Source organism: Scyliorhinus torazame, chromosome 16, assembly GCF_047496885.1.
Source record: "Scyliorhinus torazame isolate Kashiwa2021f chromosome 16, sScyTor2.1, whole genome shotgun sequence".
Lineage (NCBI taxonomy): Eukaryota > Metazoa > Chordata > Chondrichthyes > Carcharhiniformes > Scyliorhinidae > Scyliorhinus > Scyliorhinus torazame.
The window spans coordinates 174,234,413-174,255,406 of NC_092722.1; positions in this window are offsets into that span (position 1 = coordinate 174,234,413).

Genomic DNA, 20,994 nt, shown 5'->3' on the forward strand with positions numbered 1-20,994 from the left:
GACAATTTTAGCATGGCCAATCCACCTAACCTGCATATCTATGAATGGTGGGAGGAAACAGGGGCACCTGGAGGAAACCCACGCAGACACGGGGACAGCACGGAAACTCCCACACAGACAGTCATCCGAGGCTGGAATTGAACACTTGGCACTTTGAGGCAACAGTGCTAACCACTGTGCCACCGTGTCGCTATCTCCATTTCACAAGAAGAGTGGTACCACCTGCCGCACCATGATTGGATCACGGTTTGCTCTTCCATTGGAAGTGAGGGGCACCACAGCTACCAGATCCTTTTAAGCCTGACCATCCCACAGCCGGTGCATCACCAGGCTTCTCAAAGGAAACGAGGGATGGACAAAATAAAATGGCCGATTTGTCAGGTACGGGCGCATGCGGAGACTAATTTTTAAAAAACCATTCACTTCACATTTCTCAAGCCAATTGCAAGGCTACGTTTGCAATAGGCAAACCCTTCACAGTGTGTCCCGGGCAAAGGAGGCCTCAGATATTGCGGAGCAGATACTTTTCACCAGGTGGCAGGGTTCCCGCAGATCGCAGCTTCCTCATTGTCAATCCCTACAACCCTGAACAAGATTGCGGGAAAAAAAACAGGTTCAAGGTCTTATCTGACTACAGAAACACTATCGTGCATATTCAAAGAGTGATATCCAAACAGTAAAAATTAAAGTATATTCTGCAGCCACTTCCTATAGTACCGGCACGATTGGAAGGAGAAGGAATATTGGTTTGGCAGTTAAGTGAACAAGGCTATCCTCTGGCCAACTCCACTAAGAAACCCCTGAACGGCTGAGGACTCTGATGATACCAATCTCACTATAGCTTGAAATTTTGAGCTTGAAACTCGTGAGAAGTTAAATTAACATCAATAGAGATAATCACTGTCCTGAGGGTGCTTAGCATGAACTGTATACTTTAATTTCTCTCTCTCTCTCTCTCTCGGTTTCTTATAGTCAAAACTTTAATAATGTCACCAGCACTCTAGGGTTTAATTTTCACTGATAATGTGCTGGTTACTATATTAAGATTAAATGAATTTGCACAGTTGATAACTAGTTTATTTTATTTTAAACTAATTAGCAACCGTGTTAAAATAATGCACAAAGTAATTTTGCATTAGCCTGCGGTTTACCAGGGGAAAGTGCCGCTTTCAGGCAGAAAAGGGGAGTGCAGACTGTAGAACAGTGCAGAAGGAGGCCATTCGGCCCATCGAGTCTGCGCCAACCCTCTGAAAGAACACCCAATCTAGGCCAACTTCCCTGCCCTATTCCCCCTAACCTGCACATGCTTGGACATTAAGGGGCAGATTTTTTTAGCATGGCCAGTTCACCTAACCTGCACATCTTTGGACTGTGGGAGGAAACAGGAGCACCCGGAGGAAAATCCACGCAGACATGGGGAGAACGTGCAAACCCTTTCATTTCAGAAGGATCATTTAGACTCCAAACGTTAACCTTGTTTCTCTCTCCACAGGTACTTCCAGACCTACTACGTTTATTCAGGGGGGCGGGGGGAGATCCAGGAAGCTTCCCAGAAAGTGAGCACTAACCAACCCGGAACCTTTAATCCTAGTCTACCACTGACTGGCCACACTGACCATCAACTGACCACATTTTGGATTCAGTGTTGGGTGGGATTGCGCGAACCCACTGGAAAATCCCAGTTAGCTTCTGATGAGTAATGTAACTTTCCTTGGCAGAATAGGTGACCCTCCTCTTGCCCTCAATACCATCAGCCCTGTTCCTGCTCGAGCAAAAGCAGCCCAGAGGCAGAAACATGCCGGCAACCACAAGCATGTTGCTTTCCAACTTTCAATGCCCATTTGCGAGCTTTATTGCTCCCCTCTGCAGCAGGAATCTAAAATCCAGGCCATTAAATCCAATCGATTGAAACAGGGTAAAGCGATTTCAATTCATCAAACGCCTTGGGGCCAATTTGATTATCAACTGGGGTCCAGATGGACGCATTTTAAAAATAATTTTCCCGCAGCAGTAATTTTGAGACTTTGTTTGCAGAATATCAATTTAGAATAGCCACCATTGTATGGTTTCGCCAAAGGTGGAATAACCTTGCCCCAGAGGTATTTCCCTGATTGCTGAAAGCAAATTAGTGCTGAATTTTAGGAACTGCTTCAGCGAGAGGCATTCTACCTCCCCTGCTCCACCCCTTTCCCCCCCCCCCAACATGGTATGGTTGAGGAAACACACTGTACTGAGCCAATTCGAACAGCAATGTTGAATGTGCAATTAAAGAAAAACATTGTAGATGCTGGTGATTAAAAGTCTGAAGACCCACACCTCCAGACATAGGAACAGCTTCTTCCCCACAGCTACTAGACTCCTCGACGACTCTCCCTCGGACTGATCTGTTCCCTGTAAGAATACTATTCACGACGCCCTATGCTGTTCTTGCTCATGTACTGCCTGTTTGGCCCCTTGCCCCGCACTGTAACCAATCACTATTTATTGATGTCAATGTAATCTGTCGATTATTCTTTGGTCTACTGTGTCCGTACTGTGTATGTCCCCCTGGCCGCAGAAAAATACTTTTCACTGTATTTCGGTACATGTGACAATAAATATCAATCAACCAATCAATCTGAAATATAAAAAGCTCAGCCGGCAGCACCTGTGGAGAGAGGAAAATTAACGATTCGAGTCCAATATGCGTAGCGGTATTGTTACTGGACTAGTAAAATCCGGGGACCCAGGGTAATTGTCTGGGGACTTGGGTTTGAATCCTGCCACTGCAGATGGTGAAATTTGAATTCAATGACAAATCTGGGCCGGGATTCTACGAAATCCCGGCCAAGTGTTGATGCTGGCGTCAAAACCGGCGCCAGCGACGCCGGCGTCAACGGGCATCCAGGCCCAGTCATTCACCCCTTCCTAGCGGGCTAGAACGGAGCTGGAGTGCTGAGCACTGCTCCAGCGCTGAATCTACTAGTGTTGCCCTTGGTATGAGGCATTATCGACATCTTCTCCTGTCTTTGGGAATCCTCCAGTCCTTTATTAAAATTCATTCATGGGATGTGGCTGGCTGGATCTGTACTTATTGTTCATCCCTAATTGCCCTTAAACTGAGTGGCTTACTGGGCCATTTCAAAGGGGAGTTAAGAGTCAACCGCATTGCTGTGGGTTTGGAGTCACATGTAGGCCAGACCAGGTAAGGATGGCAGATTTCCTTCCCTAAACGACATTAATTAAAAATAATTTTTTTTAAAAATCATCCTTATTGTCACAAGTAGGCTTACATTAACACTGCAATGAAGTTAGTGTCAAAAGCCGCCAGTCGCCACATTCCGGAGCCTGTTCGGGTACACAGAGGGAGAATTCAGAATGCCCAAATTACCTTAACAGCACGTCTTTCGGGACTTGTGGGAGGAAACCGGAGCGCCCGGAGGAAACCCACGCAGACACGGGGGAGAACGTGCAGACTCTGCACAGACAGTGACCCAAGCCGGGAATCGAACCCAGGTCCCTGGCGCTGTGAAGCAACAGTGCTAACCACAGTGCTACCGTGCTGCCAGTGAACCAGATGGATTTTTCTGACAATGTTTTCATCGTCATCATTAAACTTGGAATTCCATATTTTGAATTCAAATTTCACAATCTGCTGTGGTGGGGTTCGAACCCAGGTCCCCAGTGCATTACCCTGGGTCCCTGGGTTACCAGTCCAGCGAAAATACCACCACACCACTGCCTTCCTATGCACTTTGGCTATGCATTCACTGGAATGTCGCTGACATCCCCTCCTGAATTTCACGGCGTGTCCGAGCATGTGCATCAGCTCCGGGAGAATCTTGTCCAGAGACTCGGCATCTGACTGGGACTTAGCTGAGTCTGGGATCCAGCAAACCTCCGACTGCTGACTCGCTTGGATGTTCCTGCCTCCACCTGATGTGCATCAGCAAATGTGCGGTGCTCACCAGTTTGTACCTCAGAAGCCTGTCCACTAATGTCGCGCTGGATGGAACAGGGAGCTCCATAGCAGGAATCTATATGGCATGTGCAGGCAGTGCAACTGGACATGAAGGTGTTGTGCCGGTGGGTGCCAAGAGGTGCTGAGGAACAAGCACGAAGGTCAGATGTGGGGAGGGCGCAAGATGTCGGCCAATGATTTGTGACAGGGGTGTTTAGTAATTTGAGGGAAGGCAGGAAGAACTGATGCCAGGAGGGAGGTGGTTACTTACCCTTGCAGCTCAGTGGGGGTTGTTGGTCTTCTTCCAACATTGGACGCTGGTCCTCCTAGTCATGCTGCCCACGTTGGCAGCCGCTGCCTCCAAGGCCGTACTGGTGGCCCTGCTGCTGGTCCTTTGGGGTAACAGGATGCCCCGTCTCTCAGCGACAGGGTCGAGAAGTTTGGCCAGGTCACCATCGCCAAAGCGAGGAGCAGGTCTGCATGCTGCCATGCGTGTGGGTCGACTGGGAGTGAGTGGTGAGGGACCGTTTAATAGCAGCTCCCCCTTCTTAGTGGCAAGACGCTGAGGCATGGGTCAGGCGAATCGGACGGCAAGACTGCCAGCAATGGGCTCATTTCCGGCCGTTAAATCTTGCCACCGTGGCTGTCAACAAACTCCCCGCCAATTCCACCCAAAATGACACTTAGAAATGTATCCGATAAATCTGTTTCTCTCTCCAATGATGCTGCCAGACCTGCTGAGTATTTCAAGCATCTTCTGCTTATATTTCACAATTTCAGCAACTGCAGAATTTTGCCTATAACCTTGATGCGCGATCAATTACACTCAAGATGAAGTGATTTCATAACTGAAGGCTTTAATCTACTAGAACTTGTTCCCCAGCAGCTTTGGTATAGAAAGTGAAGGCTGTTGGGACAGCACCGGTTCTTATACTCTGCCTGTCAGGGCGGAGCTACGTATCAACAGCCAATGGTAAACTCCTAGGTTTACCCAATGGTCATCAGCCTCTTAGGTACCGCAATACCTGATAATACCACAAACCTAAAACGTTAATGGATCAAAATCCTCCGACCCCAATAGCAGTCAATGGTGAGATCCTCTCTGCATTTCAGGCTCACTACCGCAATGGAAGTTCTGGGTAACTGGTTTATGCTGGAACCGCGAACTTCTGGTGCCTCAGAAATGGCTCCATGGAGTCCTCACTGGTGGATCTGTAAAGACGTTGGTCCAGTTAGCGTCATTTAAATACTGTGCCCTTGTCTTTTTACGCTGGAGCCTAAGGACCGGCCTGTCATGGCTCCAGCTTGGAACCAGCGACAAGGTGTGTCAGGTGACCTTATGGCGAAGCACAATTGTAGCATAGTCACACCCACTTTTTGTCATGAACCATTTGCAGCCTCTCCTTAGTTCATTATATTTGACTGTTTTTAAATGACCCGGTCCTTAAAGTTCCCCCGGTTCAACCTTGCACTCCCAACACTACTAACCCCCTGTGCCCAACAATGCTTAACCCCTCCACATCCCCCACAATGCTTAGTAGCCCCCCCCCCCCCCCCCCCCCCCCGCTCCCCGCCATCCTTATCACTGATCACCACCCTGCCTCTGCACCACCAACATATCTCACCCGGTTCTGTTAGAGGACAGTGAAATTGAGGCCTCCTACTAGGCCTCATGAGGATTCTAAATAGGCACAAAATGGGAGAATAGGGCGGGATTCTCTGAACCCCCACCGGGTCGGAGAATTGCCGGGGGGGGCGGCGTGAATCCCGCCCTGCCGCCCCGACGCCGGCTGACGGATTCTCTGGCGCCGTTTTTTCAGCGGGGGCTGTAATCGCCCCGCGCTGGTTGGGAGCCGTTAGCAGCGTGCGCCCCCCCCCCCCTCGGCGATTCTCCGCCCCGCGATGGGCCAAGTGGCTGCCCGTTTTCGGCCGGTCTAGCCCCTGAAGGTGCGGAGGATTCCGCACCTTCCGGGCGGCCCGACGCCGGAGTGGTTCACGCCATTCCTCGCCGCCGGTACGGCCCGCCCCGCCGGTTAGGGGAGGATCCCGCCAATTCAATGCCACCGATTCTCTAGCATCTTGAACCATACCAAGCACAAGATTTTGGGCTGATTTCCCCGTACAACGATGCCAAAATCGTGGCCGACGCTGGGGCGGAGAATCCAGTTTGACAGCGTAATCGGGATCGGCAGCGTAATCGGTGATTCTTCGGGCACCGAAAACAGGCGTCACCGGGGAGTACGCCGCGCCGCCGGGGCCATTGCCAGAGGCCCACTCTGCCGTCCTCTGCCCCCGACCGGCCTAGTTCCCGGCGGCGTGCAACTAATCTGATATTGCTGGTCGGGATACCCGTGTGGCAGCTGCGGACTCAGTCCATGGCCACCCTGGTCGGGGGTGGGACGATCGGAGGCCAGGGGAGGCCTTATAGGCGTTCGGGGAATGATTGTGCGGGATTTGCTCGGCCGGTCGGGCGGTCTCTTTTTTGGGTCCAGCTCCACGGTCCAAGTCTGCCATGGAGCACGGTGCAGCTGCTGGAGGCCACCGCTGTGCGCACGCGTGACTTTTGACCCGAACGTGCGGGGGCTCGTAGCTGCAGCTAAAGCTGCTAGCCTCCTGCAGGGCTATGAATTCATAGAACATAGAACATACAGTGCAGAAGGAGGCCCATCGAGCCTGCTCCAACCCACTTAAGCCCTCACTTCCACCCTATCCACGTAACCCAATAACTCCTCCAAATTCGTTTCACTTTTATTCAGGATTTTCAGGAGTAAAACTTGTGGTGGTATGTATTAGGGGTAGTACGGTACCTGTGATGCCGAGAGGCTATTGGTAGACAGACACTGGGTCCTGATTGGATCTGCCGCCTGCTGGCTCCACCCATTAAGCCGGAGTATAAGAGCCCGGGTTCTCCCAGCAGCCGCATTCTGTAACTGAGCTGCTGGGGAACAAGTCGTGAGTAATTGGTTGTGCCACAATTTATGAAGCAGACTTAAAAAGACTATGGAGCTCCGGATCGCCCCGGAGTGTCTGCGAATCAGCCCCCATGCAGCAAACTCAGCGGCAGTATTTAAATACTGGCTAGCATGCTTCGAAGGTTACCTCCGAACGGCCCCCGGCCGGATCACAGAAGACCAGAAAATGCAGGACCTGCATTCCAAGGTGAGCCCGGAGATCTACACGCTCATCGAAGACGCGGAGGATTTCCCGACGGCGCTCACCATGATGAAAGGGGTCTACATTCGGCCCGTAAACCAAGTCTACGCACGCCACCAACACGCGATGAAACGGCAAATCCCCGGAGAATCGCTGGATGAGTTCTACAGCGCGCTGCTGATATTGGGAAGGAACTGCAACTGCCCATCGGTGAGCGCAAACGAGCACACGGAGCTTCTAATCAGGGATGCTTTTGTGGCAGGTATGACTTCTTCTCAAATTCGCCAGCGGCTGCTAGAGAGAGACTCATTAGGACTCACGGAGGCACGGGCCCTTGCGGCCTCCCTCGACGTGGCCTCACAAAATGGCCGCGCCTATGGCCCCGACCGCGCGGCAGCCCCTTGGGCTCCGTGGACCCCCGTTGCGACCGACTCCCCGGCACCCCCCACCCCTCCGCAAGCCTGCGCAGCCAGAGCACCAGACCACCCGGGTGGGCCCCGCTGCTATTTTTGCGGGCAGTCGAAACACCCCCGGCAGCGCTGCCCGGCCTGCTCGGCCATCTATAAAAGCTGCGGCAAAAAGGAGCACTACTCAGTGGTGTGCCAGTCCCGGGGTGTCGCCGCAATCTCCGGGAGGAGAACAGAGACAGCAGACTCAACCCCCCCAATCGATCCATTTGCAGCCAACGGGCGCCGCCATTTTGGGTCCCGGACGCCACGCGGGGAGGATGGGCGCCGCCATCTTGACCCCCCGGCAACATGCGATCCATGGGCGTGGCCATTTTGTCCACCCCCGACCGCGTGCGATCCATGGACGCCGCCATCTTGGCTGATAGCCAAGGACCCCAGCATAGACGGCTCCACGGAGTCTGAAGAAAACGCCACGATGCAGCAACCACGACTGGCTTCAGTGACCCTGGACCAATCGCGGCCCCGGACGCTCCAAACGGCAACGACAATGGTGCTGGTCAACGGGTACGAGACGCCATGCCTGATCGACTCTGGGAGCACGGAAAGTTTTTTCCATCCGGATACGGTAAGACGCTGTTTTCTTTCCATTCGTCCGAGCACCCAAAAGATTTTCCTGGCAGCGGGATCCCATTCCGTAGAGATCAAAGGGTTCTGCATCGCGAACCTAACGGTGCAAGGGAGGGAGTTTAAGAATTATCGGCTTTATGTCCTTCCCCAACTCTGCGCTCCCACTCTCTTAGGGTTAGATTTCCAATGTAACCTCTGGAGCCTAACGTTCCAATTCGGCGGCCCTATACCCCCACTCACTATCTGCAGCCTCGCGACCCTCAAGGTTGAACCGCCTTCCTTGTTTGCGAACCTCACCCCAGATTGCAAACCCGTCGCCACTAGGAGCAGACGATACAGCGCCCAGGATCGAACGTTTATCCAGTCTGAAGTCCAGCGGCTACTGAAGGAAGGCATAATCCAGGCCAGCAATAGTCCCTGGAGAGCCCAGGTGGTAGTTGTAAAGACCGGAGAGAAGGAGAGGATGGTCATAGACTATAGTCAAACCATCAATAGGTACACGCAGCTAGATGCGTACCCTCTCCCCCGCATATCCGACATGGTCAATCGGATTGCACAATACAAGGTCTTTTCCACCGTGGACTTTAAGTCCGCATACCACCAGCTTCCCATCCGCCCGAGTGACCGCAAGTACACGGCCTTCGAGGCAGACGGGCAGCTCTACCACTTTTTAAGGGTCCCATTTGGCGTCACGAACGGAGTCTCGGTCTTCCAACGGGAGATGGACCAAATGGTTGACCAGCACGGTTTGCGGGCCACGTTCCCATACCTCGACAATGTAACCATCTGCGGCCATGACCAGCAGGACCACGAAGCCAACCTCCGCAAATTCCTCCAGACCGCTAACACCCTGAACCTCACATATAACGAGGAAAAATGCGTGTTTAGTACCATCGCAAAGGCCACGATGCACGCAATCGATGAGTCCCTCCCCTTCCAAGTCGAGAGCGACGCATCCGATGTAGCTCTGGTGGCCACTCTCAACCAAGCGGGCAGACCCGTGGCCTTTTTCTCCCGTACCCTCCACGCCTCAGAAATCCGCCACTCCTCAGTGGAAAAGGAAGCCCAAGCCATAGTGGAAGCTGTGCGACATTGGAGGCATTACCTGGCCAGCAGGAGATTCACTCTCCTCACTGACCAACGGTCGGTAGCCTTTATGTTCGATAATGCACAGCGGGACAAAATCAAGAACGACAAGATCTTGAGGTGGAGGATCGAGCTCTCCACCTGTAACTATGAGATCTTGTATCGTCCCGGAAAGCTGAATGAGTCGTCCGATGCCCTATCCCGCGGCACATGTACCAACGCACAAGTAGACCGCCTCCAAGCCCTCCACAAGGACCTCTGCCACCCGGGGGTCACTCGATTCTACCACTTTGTGAAGACCCGCAACCTCCCCTACTCTGTTGAGAAGGTCCGAACAGCCACCAGGAACTGCCAAATCTGCGCAGAGTGCAAGCCGCACTTTTTCAGGCCAGATAGAGCGCACCTGATAAAGGCTTCCCGTCCCTTTGAACGCCTCAGTCTGGATTTCAAAGGCCCCCTCCCCTCCACCGACCGTGCTATCAATCTGTCAATCCTTTCCGTGTCCGGGCCGGGTGAGGTTTCCCGTGTTGAGTCAAAATTAAGCCGCAGGCTCCACTCCTGGTGGCGCCCTTCCGTCAATTATTTTAAGTTTCAGCTTTGCAACCATACTCCCCCCCGGTACTTCCTAAACGTGCTGGACGAATACTCCCGTTTCCCCTTCGCCATCCCCGACATGACAGCGGCCACAGTCATTAAAGCCCTCGGCACCATCTTTACACTGTTCGGTTTCCCTGCGTACATCCATAGCGACAGGGTGTCCTCCTTCATGAGCGACGAACTGCGTCAGTTCCTGCTCAGCAAGGGCATTGCCTCAAGCAGGACGACCAGTTACAACCCCCGGGGGAACGGTCAGGTAGCGAGGGAGAACGGAACGGTCTGGAAGACCGTCCTACTGGCCCTACGGTCCAGAAGTCTCCCAGTTTCCCGTTGGCAGGAAGTCCTCCCGGATGCCCTCCACTCCATCCGGTCGCTGCTGTGTACCACCACTAATCAAACGCCTCACGAGCGCCTCCTTGTCTTCCCTAGGAAGTCCTCCTCCGGAATGTCGCTGCCGACCTGGCTGGCAGCCCCAGGACCCATCTTGCTCCGAAAGCACGTGCGGGCGCACAAATCGGACACGTTGGTCGAGAGGGTTCATCTTCTCCATGCAAACCCTCAGTACGCCTACGTGGCGTACCCCGATGGCCGACAGGACATGGTCTCCCTGCGGGACCTGGCGCCCGCTGGAACCACACACACCCCCCCAAAACCAATCACCCCCTCCCTCCCGCCGGCGCACCCCATGGCCGCTCCCTTCCCAGGTGGATCGGTCCTCCTCCCGTGCCCACCCAGGAGTAAGGAAACAGGAACAAACAGCGCAACGCTCCCAGAGACGACAGTGCCCGAGCCAGCACCTGCACCACCACCGGGGCTGAGACGATCGATGAGGATGACAAAGCACCCACTCGACTCATGGAATCCATGTGACAAAACAAAAATCTGTAAATAATTCAGCCAAAATCTGTAAATAGTTAACTGTTGAGGTCAATGCATAGCCACTGTATGAAGATAATTCCAGGACCAGCTTTGTAATCCCCTACCACCATGCGACCCAACACCCCGCCGGGTTCCTTTTTAACAAGGGGTGAATGTGGTAGTATGTATTAGGGGTAGTACGGTACCTGTGATGCCGAGAGGCTATTGGTAGACAGACACTGGGTCCTGATTGGATCTGCCGCCTGCTGGCTCCACCCAGTAAGGCGGAGTATAAGAGCCCGGGTTGTCCCAGCAGCCGCATTCTGTAACTGAGCTGCTGGGTAACAAGTCTTGCTTAATAAAGCCTCGATTGACTTCATCACTTCTCGACTCGTGAGTAATTGGTTGTGCCACAAAACTCTACCATTTTGATGCTGGCGTGGGGACAGAGGCCAAGATTCTCCCCAACTGGCGGGGGGTGCCGTACCGGCGCCAAAGAGTGGCGTGATCCACTCCGGCGTCGGGCCGCCCGAAAGGTGCGGAATCCTCCGCACCTTCGGGGGCTAGGCCAGCGCTGGAGTGGTTGGCGCCACGCCAACCGGCGCTGAAGGGCCTCCGCCGGCCGGAGCGAGTTGGCGCATGCGCAGGAGCGCCAGCGTGTTCTGGCACATGCGCAGAACCGCTGCCGTGTTTCCTGCGCATGCGCAGGGGGTTTCGTCTCCGCGCTGGCCAAGGCAGAGCTTTAACACAGGCCGGCGCGGAGGGAAAGAGTGCCCCCCCGGCACAGGCCTGCCCACAGATCGGTGGGCCCTGATCGCGGGCCAGGGCGCCGTGGGGGCCTCCCTCGCGGCCGGATCCCCCCGCGTCCCCCCCCGAGGCCTCCCCAGGCCGCCCTCAGAGCCAGGGCCCGCCGGTACGGACCTGGCCTAATTCACGTCGGCAGGACTGGCCGATAACGGGGGGCCGCCTGGCCCGTCGGGGACCGGAGAAACACCGGGGGGGGGGCGGCACTGCCAACGGCCCCCGACTGGCGTGGCGCGATCCCTGCCCCCGCCAAAAAAACGGCACCGGAGAATTCGGCAGCTGCCGTCGGAGCAGCTGGGCAGGATTCACTCCCGATTCTCCGACCTGGCGGGGGGTCGGACAATCCCGCCCATAGTCTCAATAATGGAGAATCCAGCCCTTTGTTTCCTTACTGCAAATTCTTTAGAAGCAGTTTTGAAGTTTTTCTGGCACGGACTGTCCATTCTTATTAAAGTCATGCTTATTGTAACTTCAGAGTGGCAGTTGAATGATAAAACTCAATAGTTCTCTTTATATACTTACAGACATCAAATCTTATTTTTGATAGCAAATGATATATGTCAAAAATTGCATCTGTGCCTTGGCTTGTTTGGTGGTTCCAATATATAAATGCTTTTTAAAATCCGCACATCAGCTTTTGTAATATCTGGTATGTAATTATTTCGTAAAGCTCATTTTCCATACCTGTACAAACCTGCGTGTTTAAATAATAACACACCTATTACTGACTATTTAGCTTGACATTTTGCCTCAAACACTGAGGTACACAGTTGTTACAATGAGTTTTACAGTTGGAGATTAGAGAGATTATGTGTTGAGATTGATTTGGACTCTGAAGGCTAAAACTAATGATTGCCTTTGAGGTACTTTGGATTATTCCTGGAGAAGAAAACAGCATTCTTAGCTGTCATTCTTACTTTGGCACAAGACTCGATTTGAAATTTTAGAAAAAATTATTTGGCAATCCTGTTCCCCTGGGAGAAACCTATGAGCCATTAAAAATGTGTTGGATTACAGTCGCTCGTTGTTGAAACATGACACGGCTGGTATGTTGGTCAATCTGCAGTACTTCAGCTGCTGGAACTGTTGATAGTGTTTGAATAAACACTGATTGCTCATCAAGACTGTCTTCTGGCAAAGAGTTGACAGAAGAGACTGTTTCTTTTTTTGATGTATGTTCAGCAGAAGATTATTACCATTGGGTCCTGCCCAATGCTTTGGTTGTGAAATGCTGTACCTGTTCAGCGCAGATGTGTTCAGCTTCAACATCAGTGCCGTAGTGAAACTGTGCAAATCTACTCAGTAACATGAAATTAATTGTGCCCCGAATTTGCCGCTCCTGTGCGCGGTGGGCATTTTTTGCGGCGTGAACGGAAAATATGGCGAAGTGGGCAAAAATCACTTTTACCTCCTTGCGAGACCAGGTTGCGATGGTTTGCTCCGGCTATTATTGGCAGGCAGTGGTTCCAATACTAATTTATATACCAATATAATCTCACTATAAGCCCTACTCACCAGAATCATACTATCCCCCCCCCCCCCTCTCCCCCACCTCACCTTTTGGGCAGCCCTCATGATCATCAGTGCCAGGCTTTGCAGGGGCAGCACCACATCGCGGGTCTCATGGGCAGATCTCTACCACCAGATCAGCGGTAAGAAGCGGGTGGCTTTTCAGCGGCTGCAGGGCGAGGGCTTTCATGGGGAAGAGGGGCAGGGGGCTTAACGCCCGTGACATAAACGTCTCTGATGAGTAGTTCGGTGTGTTGGACTGCCGAAACTGCCTGGCAGTCACCGTTCCTACCGAGAATCTGTAGCGCCCGCAAGAAATCGTCTCGAGTTTCCCCCAGGAGTTGCCGCCTCGTGGCCAGGAGGTGCCTGGCGTACACTTGATTCACCGACTTAATGTAGTGTCCCTTTAGTAGCGTCATCGCTTCTGTGTAGGTGGGCGCATCCCAGATGAGAGGAAAAATTTGATGGCTCACCCGTGAGTAGAGAACTTGGAGCTTCTGTGGGTCCGAGAGTTCTTCAGCGGCTGCTCTGAGGTAGCCTTCAAAGCATACATGCAATGTGCTACAAGTGGTGTTTACCACAGTGTGTGAATTTAGAGTGCTGGGATAGTTGCCTTTTTCTGGCAGCATGGGGGAGATCATTCTTCCCCTTCCTGCATTGGATGGCTGACCTTTTCTGTGCAGTGTTGTCGCTGACCACTGGGAGTGGTGAGGCTTTGGGGCCTCCTGTAGCCAGAGCGGGGGTAGAGGACATAATGGCGGGCCTCCAAAAGGCATTCCAGTGATGGGTCACTCTTCTTGGCATTTGGGCCATGTTTTCACTGGAGCAAGTCCTGGGCCGCAAACATTGAGAACGATGTGCATGGCTGCAGTTTAGATATGACACCCAGAGTGAGGAAACGGCGATTCAGAAGCCGCCCGCTAGTAATAAGGCGGGAAGCGGATGAAACGACTCAAAAAACCACCATTGTGGCTGGTGGGGAAAAGACATTTTTTTTCAGGCACACCACCGCACTTCAGTGTGATACTGATGCAAGCCAGATGTTGGCCTTGTCATAATATACATCTATGTATACAATGGAGTGCCGACAGGCAGTGATTGACACACAGGATGACCAGTAAACACACATAACAGAGCAGCCAATCACCAGACAGGCCACGACCACTATAAAGGCAGAGGGGACCAGTTTTCCCGCTCTCTCGGGACCCAGCCTCTGAGACAGAGTTAGTGAGCTGGCCAGTGTAAACACCATGTGGTAGCCAGTAAGTCTGGTTAGGCTAGTATCAGGTCTCCAGTTAAGTCAGCATAGTGTCAACCCACAGTTGAACATGTATAATAGTTTAGATGTTAAATAAAATCGTGTTGCATCTTATCAAGTGTTGGAGGTCTGTCTCTCGCTACACTGCATCAAGTGCAGTCCACATTGACCCAGCCTACTCAACACATCAGGCCTAACAGGGCTTTGGTCTCAAGAAAAGAGCCAGGTATTGTCATGTCACCTTAATTCTCTTCTTGCCACATTGTATAGTGTGTATTTTGGACAATTTATCTTTTTAACATGGTAGCGTTATAATAATTAATTTACAATATATTAAACACATGAGGAAAGTAAGGAGAAATATTTGGAGTTTCGACCTGTGTGCTTTGTAAGTTCTGTGAAGTGGCTTCCCTAGCCTGAGTGCCTTGGTTCCAAGGAGCGTTTTGTTTTGATATGCTAGTCAACTTGTTCGTTTCCATATCCAGCACTTTTAAAATTTATATTCACTATTCAGCATTTGTTGTTGTTCTTATTGATTTGATCCTGCAGGTGAGCCAGTGATCTAATACAGGTTTAAATCAATCTTGATACTTTTTCCACATTAGTGAAAACGTGCATCTTTTCCCGAAGTCCTGTGAGGGTGGTTATGTCTTTCCGCAGCTCCACCATTATCAGTCCTGGGGTTCAGCTGACAAGAGGACAGCCTAGGCCAGGAACTGTTTTTCCCTTCAGTTAAAATAACACCAATTCCTTTTCTTGTCAGTTAAATGTGTTGATATTTCAATGTAAATTCCTATTACATGAATGTTCTTGACACATATCGAAAAGATTGTGATAAACCAATTATTCATTGAAAAATGATCGACCAAGTCTTTATAAATGCCAGTTTCTCTCTTCACTCACTGTTGCCATGTAGAATTTATGAAGTGCAAAATGCCATTGCTATCAGGTTAGGTATGCCCCACGTTTAAATGATTGATAGCAAAGCCACAACACTTTTGTGTACGTTTGTGTACAGCACAGAAATGGGGCCAAGCAGGCACAAGAAGCTGATTCTAATTAAATATGATGGAAATAGAAGAGATTGCGAGGGCAGCAATCCCTTTTTCTGTAGCAACTATTCCCAGTGCACACAGCAAGGAAACTCCGAGAACTCGATCTACGTTTATAGCTGTGGACATTTCTAAAGTTGAACATTAAGATAGCTGCTGTGTTTCCTCTCCACTTTGAGAATTGGTGTCCAACACTTCTATGTCAACGTTGCTGCATGCACATATAAAGCCAACCCCCCCCTATTTCTCAGTGTGTCATTCTTAGTCTTTTGGTACCATTATCACCTCAGTAGGTTGCAGGTTCAAGTCCCACTCTGTGACTTGAGCACAAAAGCCAGACCTGACGCTCCTGTGCAGTACTGAGGGAGTGCAGCAGTGTGGGAGGTGCAGTCCTTCAAATGAGATCCCAGTCCTCTCTGCTCTGTTAGGCGCATGTCAAAGATTCACTGACACTGGTTTGAAAAGGAATTACCCCGAGTGTCCTGAAAATGGTCCCTCAATCAGCGGTACTAAAATAAACAAAATACAGTCATAATCTGGGAGATTACTTTGCACAAATTGACTGCCACATTCCTATGTTACACTACTTCAATAGCTGTAAAACATTGTGAGGAGTCCCATAGTCATGAAAGGGACTAAATGCAAGCTTTTCTTTTGAAATAGTGCCTCTTGCTGTGCCCTTTATAGCACCCGGGCAACTTCTATGTACATTTCTCACATCAATTGTCCTTGTTGCCTTCTGAGGGAGTACATTTCATTGCCTGGAGGTGTAACATTTTGAGTGTTTTTTTTAATTTGGCATAGCACTCATTAAGATTGGGTTGATTTCATTCCACCCAATTCTTCTGACTTCCAATGCAGCTACAACACTGGCATCTACCTTGCAGTGTGGAAAATTGCCCAGGTATGTCCTATACACACAAAGGGCAAGTGTAACCTGGGGCGGGATTCTCCCCTACCCGGCGGGGCGGGATTCTCCCCTACCCGGCGTGACGGGGGGTCCCGGCGGGATGGAGTGGGGTGAACCACTCCGGCGTCGGGCCGCTCCAAAGGTGCGGATTCCTCCGCACCTTTAGGGGCCAAGCCCGCGCCTTTAGGGGCTAGGCCCGCCCTGGAGTGGTTGGCGCCCCGCTGGCTGGCATGGAAGGCCTTTGGCGCCACGCCAGCCAGGGCCGAAGGGACTCCGCCGGCCGGGGTTCGCGCATGCGCGGGAGCATCAGCGGCTGCTGACGTCATCCCCACGCATGCGTAGGAGGGTCACCTACGCGTCGGCCATCGCGAAGACAGACATGGCCGACGCATAGTAAAAGAGTGCCCCTACGGCACAGGCCCGCCTGCAGATCGGTGGGCCCCGATCGCGGGCCAGGCCACCGTGGGGGCACCCCCCGGGGCCAGATCGCCCCGCGCCCCTCCCCAGGACCCCAGAGCCTGCTCGCGCCGCCAGGTCCCACCGGTAAGGGACCTGGTTCTATTCACGCCGGCGGGACGGGCATAGCAGCAGCGGGACTTCGGCCCATGGCGGGCTGGAGAATCGCCAGGGGGGGCCCGCCGACCGGCACGGCACAATTCCCGCTCCCGCCGAATCTCCGGTGCCGGAGAATTTGGTGGCCGGTAGGGGCGGGATTCACGCTGCCCCCCCCCCCCCCGGCGATTCTCCAACCTGCCTGATCAGTCTACTCTTGATCATCAGTAAAATGATGAAAGGGGTCATCAACTGCGCTATCAAGAGGCATTTACTCAGCAATGACCGGCTCATTGGTGCTCAGCTTGAGGTCCGCCAGGGTCACTCAGCTCCTGACCTCATTACAGCCTTGATTCAAATGTAGGTGGGGATGGGTGAGGCCCACACAGGCCACAGGCACATCCACTTCAAAATGTTCAGAGGCTAATAAATGGACATGCACCAGAAGAAGGACAGGATTGAGAAATACAGGGTGTGGATTGAGAGGTCTGTTAGGGAGGGAAACCCGAACGTTAAGCTCCTTTGAGACAATGGGAGGGAATCCCATACTCATGCAGGGAGACTCTCAGCTGAATTGGCAGTGACAGTTCTGCATGGCCATCTTCTCACCTGCAGCAATGAGAAGAAGCTCTGCTGGCGAGGGACCTGCGGGCAGGATGGAGGGCACTGCATGCACTGGGGCAGGGGGCAATGACTGGGTCACCCAACTGAATCGCACATTCCCAGATGAGCAGAGAGACACAGCTGAGGCTTTCAACGACAACGCAGGGAGTCAGGAAAGTGAGGCAATCATGCCCATTCATGCAAGACTAATCCTGCGCAGTGGCACGAGTCAATCTCCTTGTTTTAACCCCTTTTTCACAGCGTGGAAATTCCCTAGAGTAACAATGAACTCCAGATCAATTGGGCGACTGGACAAGCTTCAGGAGGCTGTTAGAAAGTTGGCACTGGACGGTTCACAGAAGGGAAGCATCCGACCCTCCTCAAATAATCTAATTTCCTGACTACAACATTTACCCTCATCTTTAGTCCAAAGAGGGTGGTATTAGAGTGCAGTAAATGAGGATCCCAGCACTTGGGTTATAAGCAGTACATCCTGGTGCCTGGCCAAAGCAATGTCATAACAATTGGATATATTGGGTTGGAGACAGGGGTCGTGGTGGGTGGGGGTGGGGGGGGAGGTGGGGGGGCCTTGGTACACACCCTCGCACAGGGCAAGTTTTTGCCCCCATGGGAACATAGCCGTTGAACCCAGAAGCACCAACGTGTAATTGAATCATGGAATTTACAGTGCAGGAGGCCATTCGGCCCATCGAGTCTGCACCGGCTCTTGGAAAGAGCACCCTACCCAAGCCCACACCTCCATCCTATCCCCATAACCCAGTAATCCCACCCAACACTAAGGGCAATTTTGGACACTAAGGACAATTTAGCATGGCCAATCCACCTAACCCGCACATCTTTGGACTGTGGGAGGAAACCGGAGCACCCGGAGGAAACCCACGCACACACAGGGAGAACATGCAGATTCCACACAGACAGTGACCCAAGCCGGGAATCAAACCTGGGATCCTGGAGCTGTGAGGCAATTGTGCTAACCACCATGCTACCGTGCTGACAGAAAGAGGACCTTTGAAGCCTAATGCATCAGACACTTATCTGTTTTTCATTCCTGCAGCAGAGAGGAGACCATCAGGAAGGTGGAGCCTGGATTTATCAGGGCTTTCTCTGGATACAAGGGATGAGGCTTGCAGAGACATCATGTGTAGGCGGCTCACAAGACCCAGTGTCTACAGAATTCACATCTCTTATCTCCAGATGAATGAGAGCCAGCATTGCTGATGGCGCCGCAGCTCAAGGGATCTGGTTCCCCACGTTGGCCAGCTTCCTCAGGAACTGGCACCATGGGGATTGGGAGGACATCCATTGCTGGTGCCTGTGAAAGCAACTGGGGATCTCTGTCGGATCGCTCAAGCGACGATGCACAAATGCATTCATGAGGTCACAGATGCCCTCTTCGCTAAGGCTCACAATTACGTCGATGTCGACAGAGATCAAGCAAGCCAAGAAGCCAGAGCCCTGGGATTTGCTGAAATTGCTTGATTCTCACAAGGCAGCCAATGACATTCTAGATGACTCAGTTATCCGTGTTGCATTCTACCAAATCACACTGACATCCCACACTCTTAGTTTAGGTTCCTGGGCTGCATTTATGCTCAGCTTGATATAGATGCTGACCAACTGAGCATGACGATGTCAAACACTTTCCTGCCAGATATTGAAATGCCTCCTCTTTAATGCAGACATTGTGCTCTATTGGCCCTTACTATATAAAAAATGGTCAGACACCATGAAGCTCTCAGGGGCAGGTGTCAATAAAGATCACACTTCAGCTTCAGTACATCCTTGCTCGTGTCCCATTGCTGCCCTCATTGTCCAAAGCAATGCAGCGGAATTCTCCGTCGGCGGGATCCTCCGATCCGCCAGCAGCGCACTCACACCCACGGATTTCCCAACGGCATGGGGAGTCCACAGATGGGAAACCCCATTAGCCGACTGCGGGAACGGAGAATCCTGCTGCTGGCGGGGGCGCGCCGCACCGGAAAACGCGGCTGGCGGACCGGAGAATCCTGTCCCATGATGTTTGCTTCCAGAACATTCTCAAAGCCTCTGCTGCCCAGCAGGAATGACCATTTGGAATTGGCAACAGCGAGTGCTTAGATGATGGGACGCACAGCGCTGCATCCTGAGTTTGTGACGAGAGCCCTTTCCCCACAAACACACAAAACTGCAGGGTGAGAGACGCTCAGGGTTGGACATTTAAGCGCCAGGACAATAATGTGGATGAGAGTGGCAGAGCTTCATTACCATGAGGTGACAAAGAGCCCCTACTTATTGGTGAGTTTAACACAGTGTTTTTCAAACTTTCTTTCCTGGGACCCACTTTTACCAACCGGCAAACCTTCGGGACCCACTGCGGCCGACCTTCGCGACACACCATTATTGCTTACTTCTAATGCAGCAGGTGGGCCAATTTAGTCCTCATGATCTCCCTTGCTTCAACATTCAATGTTACATTTCTGCTAAGGACTTCAGCTGACGATTTCAGTTCTTGCTGCACCCTTTGAAAAAAATCAAGAGGTTTGTCCTCGATCTCTCCATGCTTAGTCTTCAAATGCCTTTGAAGATTTAAGGGTTTTAAGCTTCATTTGTCAGTACTTCCCTGCATATAACACACATGGGCATCCTGATTTGCATTGGCATACCTCAAGAAATCATCTTTATACTGCTTTGTTCCCGATTTCAGTTTCTTAATTGTTTGTTCACCAGAGGCCTTGGAGCTCGGGATAAGCTCACACCAACATTGCCTTGACGTACCGTGGACTCTCCTGGGAGGCTCTTTCCAGCAGATTTAGTTGTGAGATCCTGGACTGTTTGTACCTCTGGCCCTCTCTACCTTATTACAAAATGACCCATCTTCAGTTCTTCACACAGAAGGTGCTTGCTTGCAGGCAGCTACAAAATGGAGGAATCTCACCTTGCACCCGAAGCATTGACGTGCCGGGCGCATGACCTCTCTGCCGCTGCCTCTGGCGGAAAAACTCATCGTTCATATTTAAAGGCTGCTCGTGGCCGGCATTGTTTTTTCTTTACTTTGAAACTTTATTTCAAAGACCTACCTTTTCCAAATTTATGACTTTTTACTGCTAAAAATTAAAACAACTTCAGTTGAACATGTGCATCCTTACAAACTTTGTTTTAAATATATTCCCATGAGCTGTGCTCATCAGACTGTGACCCAGAGACTGCTCCTGAACTAGGTCCTCCTGAGATGTGCGTCTTTGTGCTGGTGAAGGGAATAGGTGAGCGGTGTGTCGTGCTTTTTCTCGTTTCCATGAAATAATCGGAGGTGTATCAGGTAAGAACGATCATTTATTGACCAACGCGTTAGGAGAGCACAGCTCCAGGGAAAGACCTCTGGAGCTGACTCAGATTCAGGTGACATTTATACAGAATGTAGTTATGTAGGTAAGAATGTCGATTACATTGGATCGTGTCTGTTTTAAAATTTTACATTAAACAAGTAATGTATTTGCACCCAGGCAGAGTGAGTGTTATCTACTCTTATGTACCCTACATTTTTCTATAGATCCCTGTCTAACCTCCATACTTGGTGCCAGACCCGATACACGTGCCTGGTCCTTAGGTTGAGTTAGAAAAACATGTTTGTTAACTTT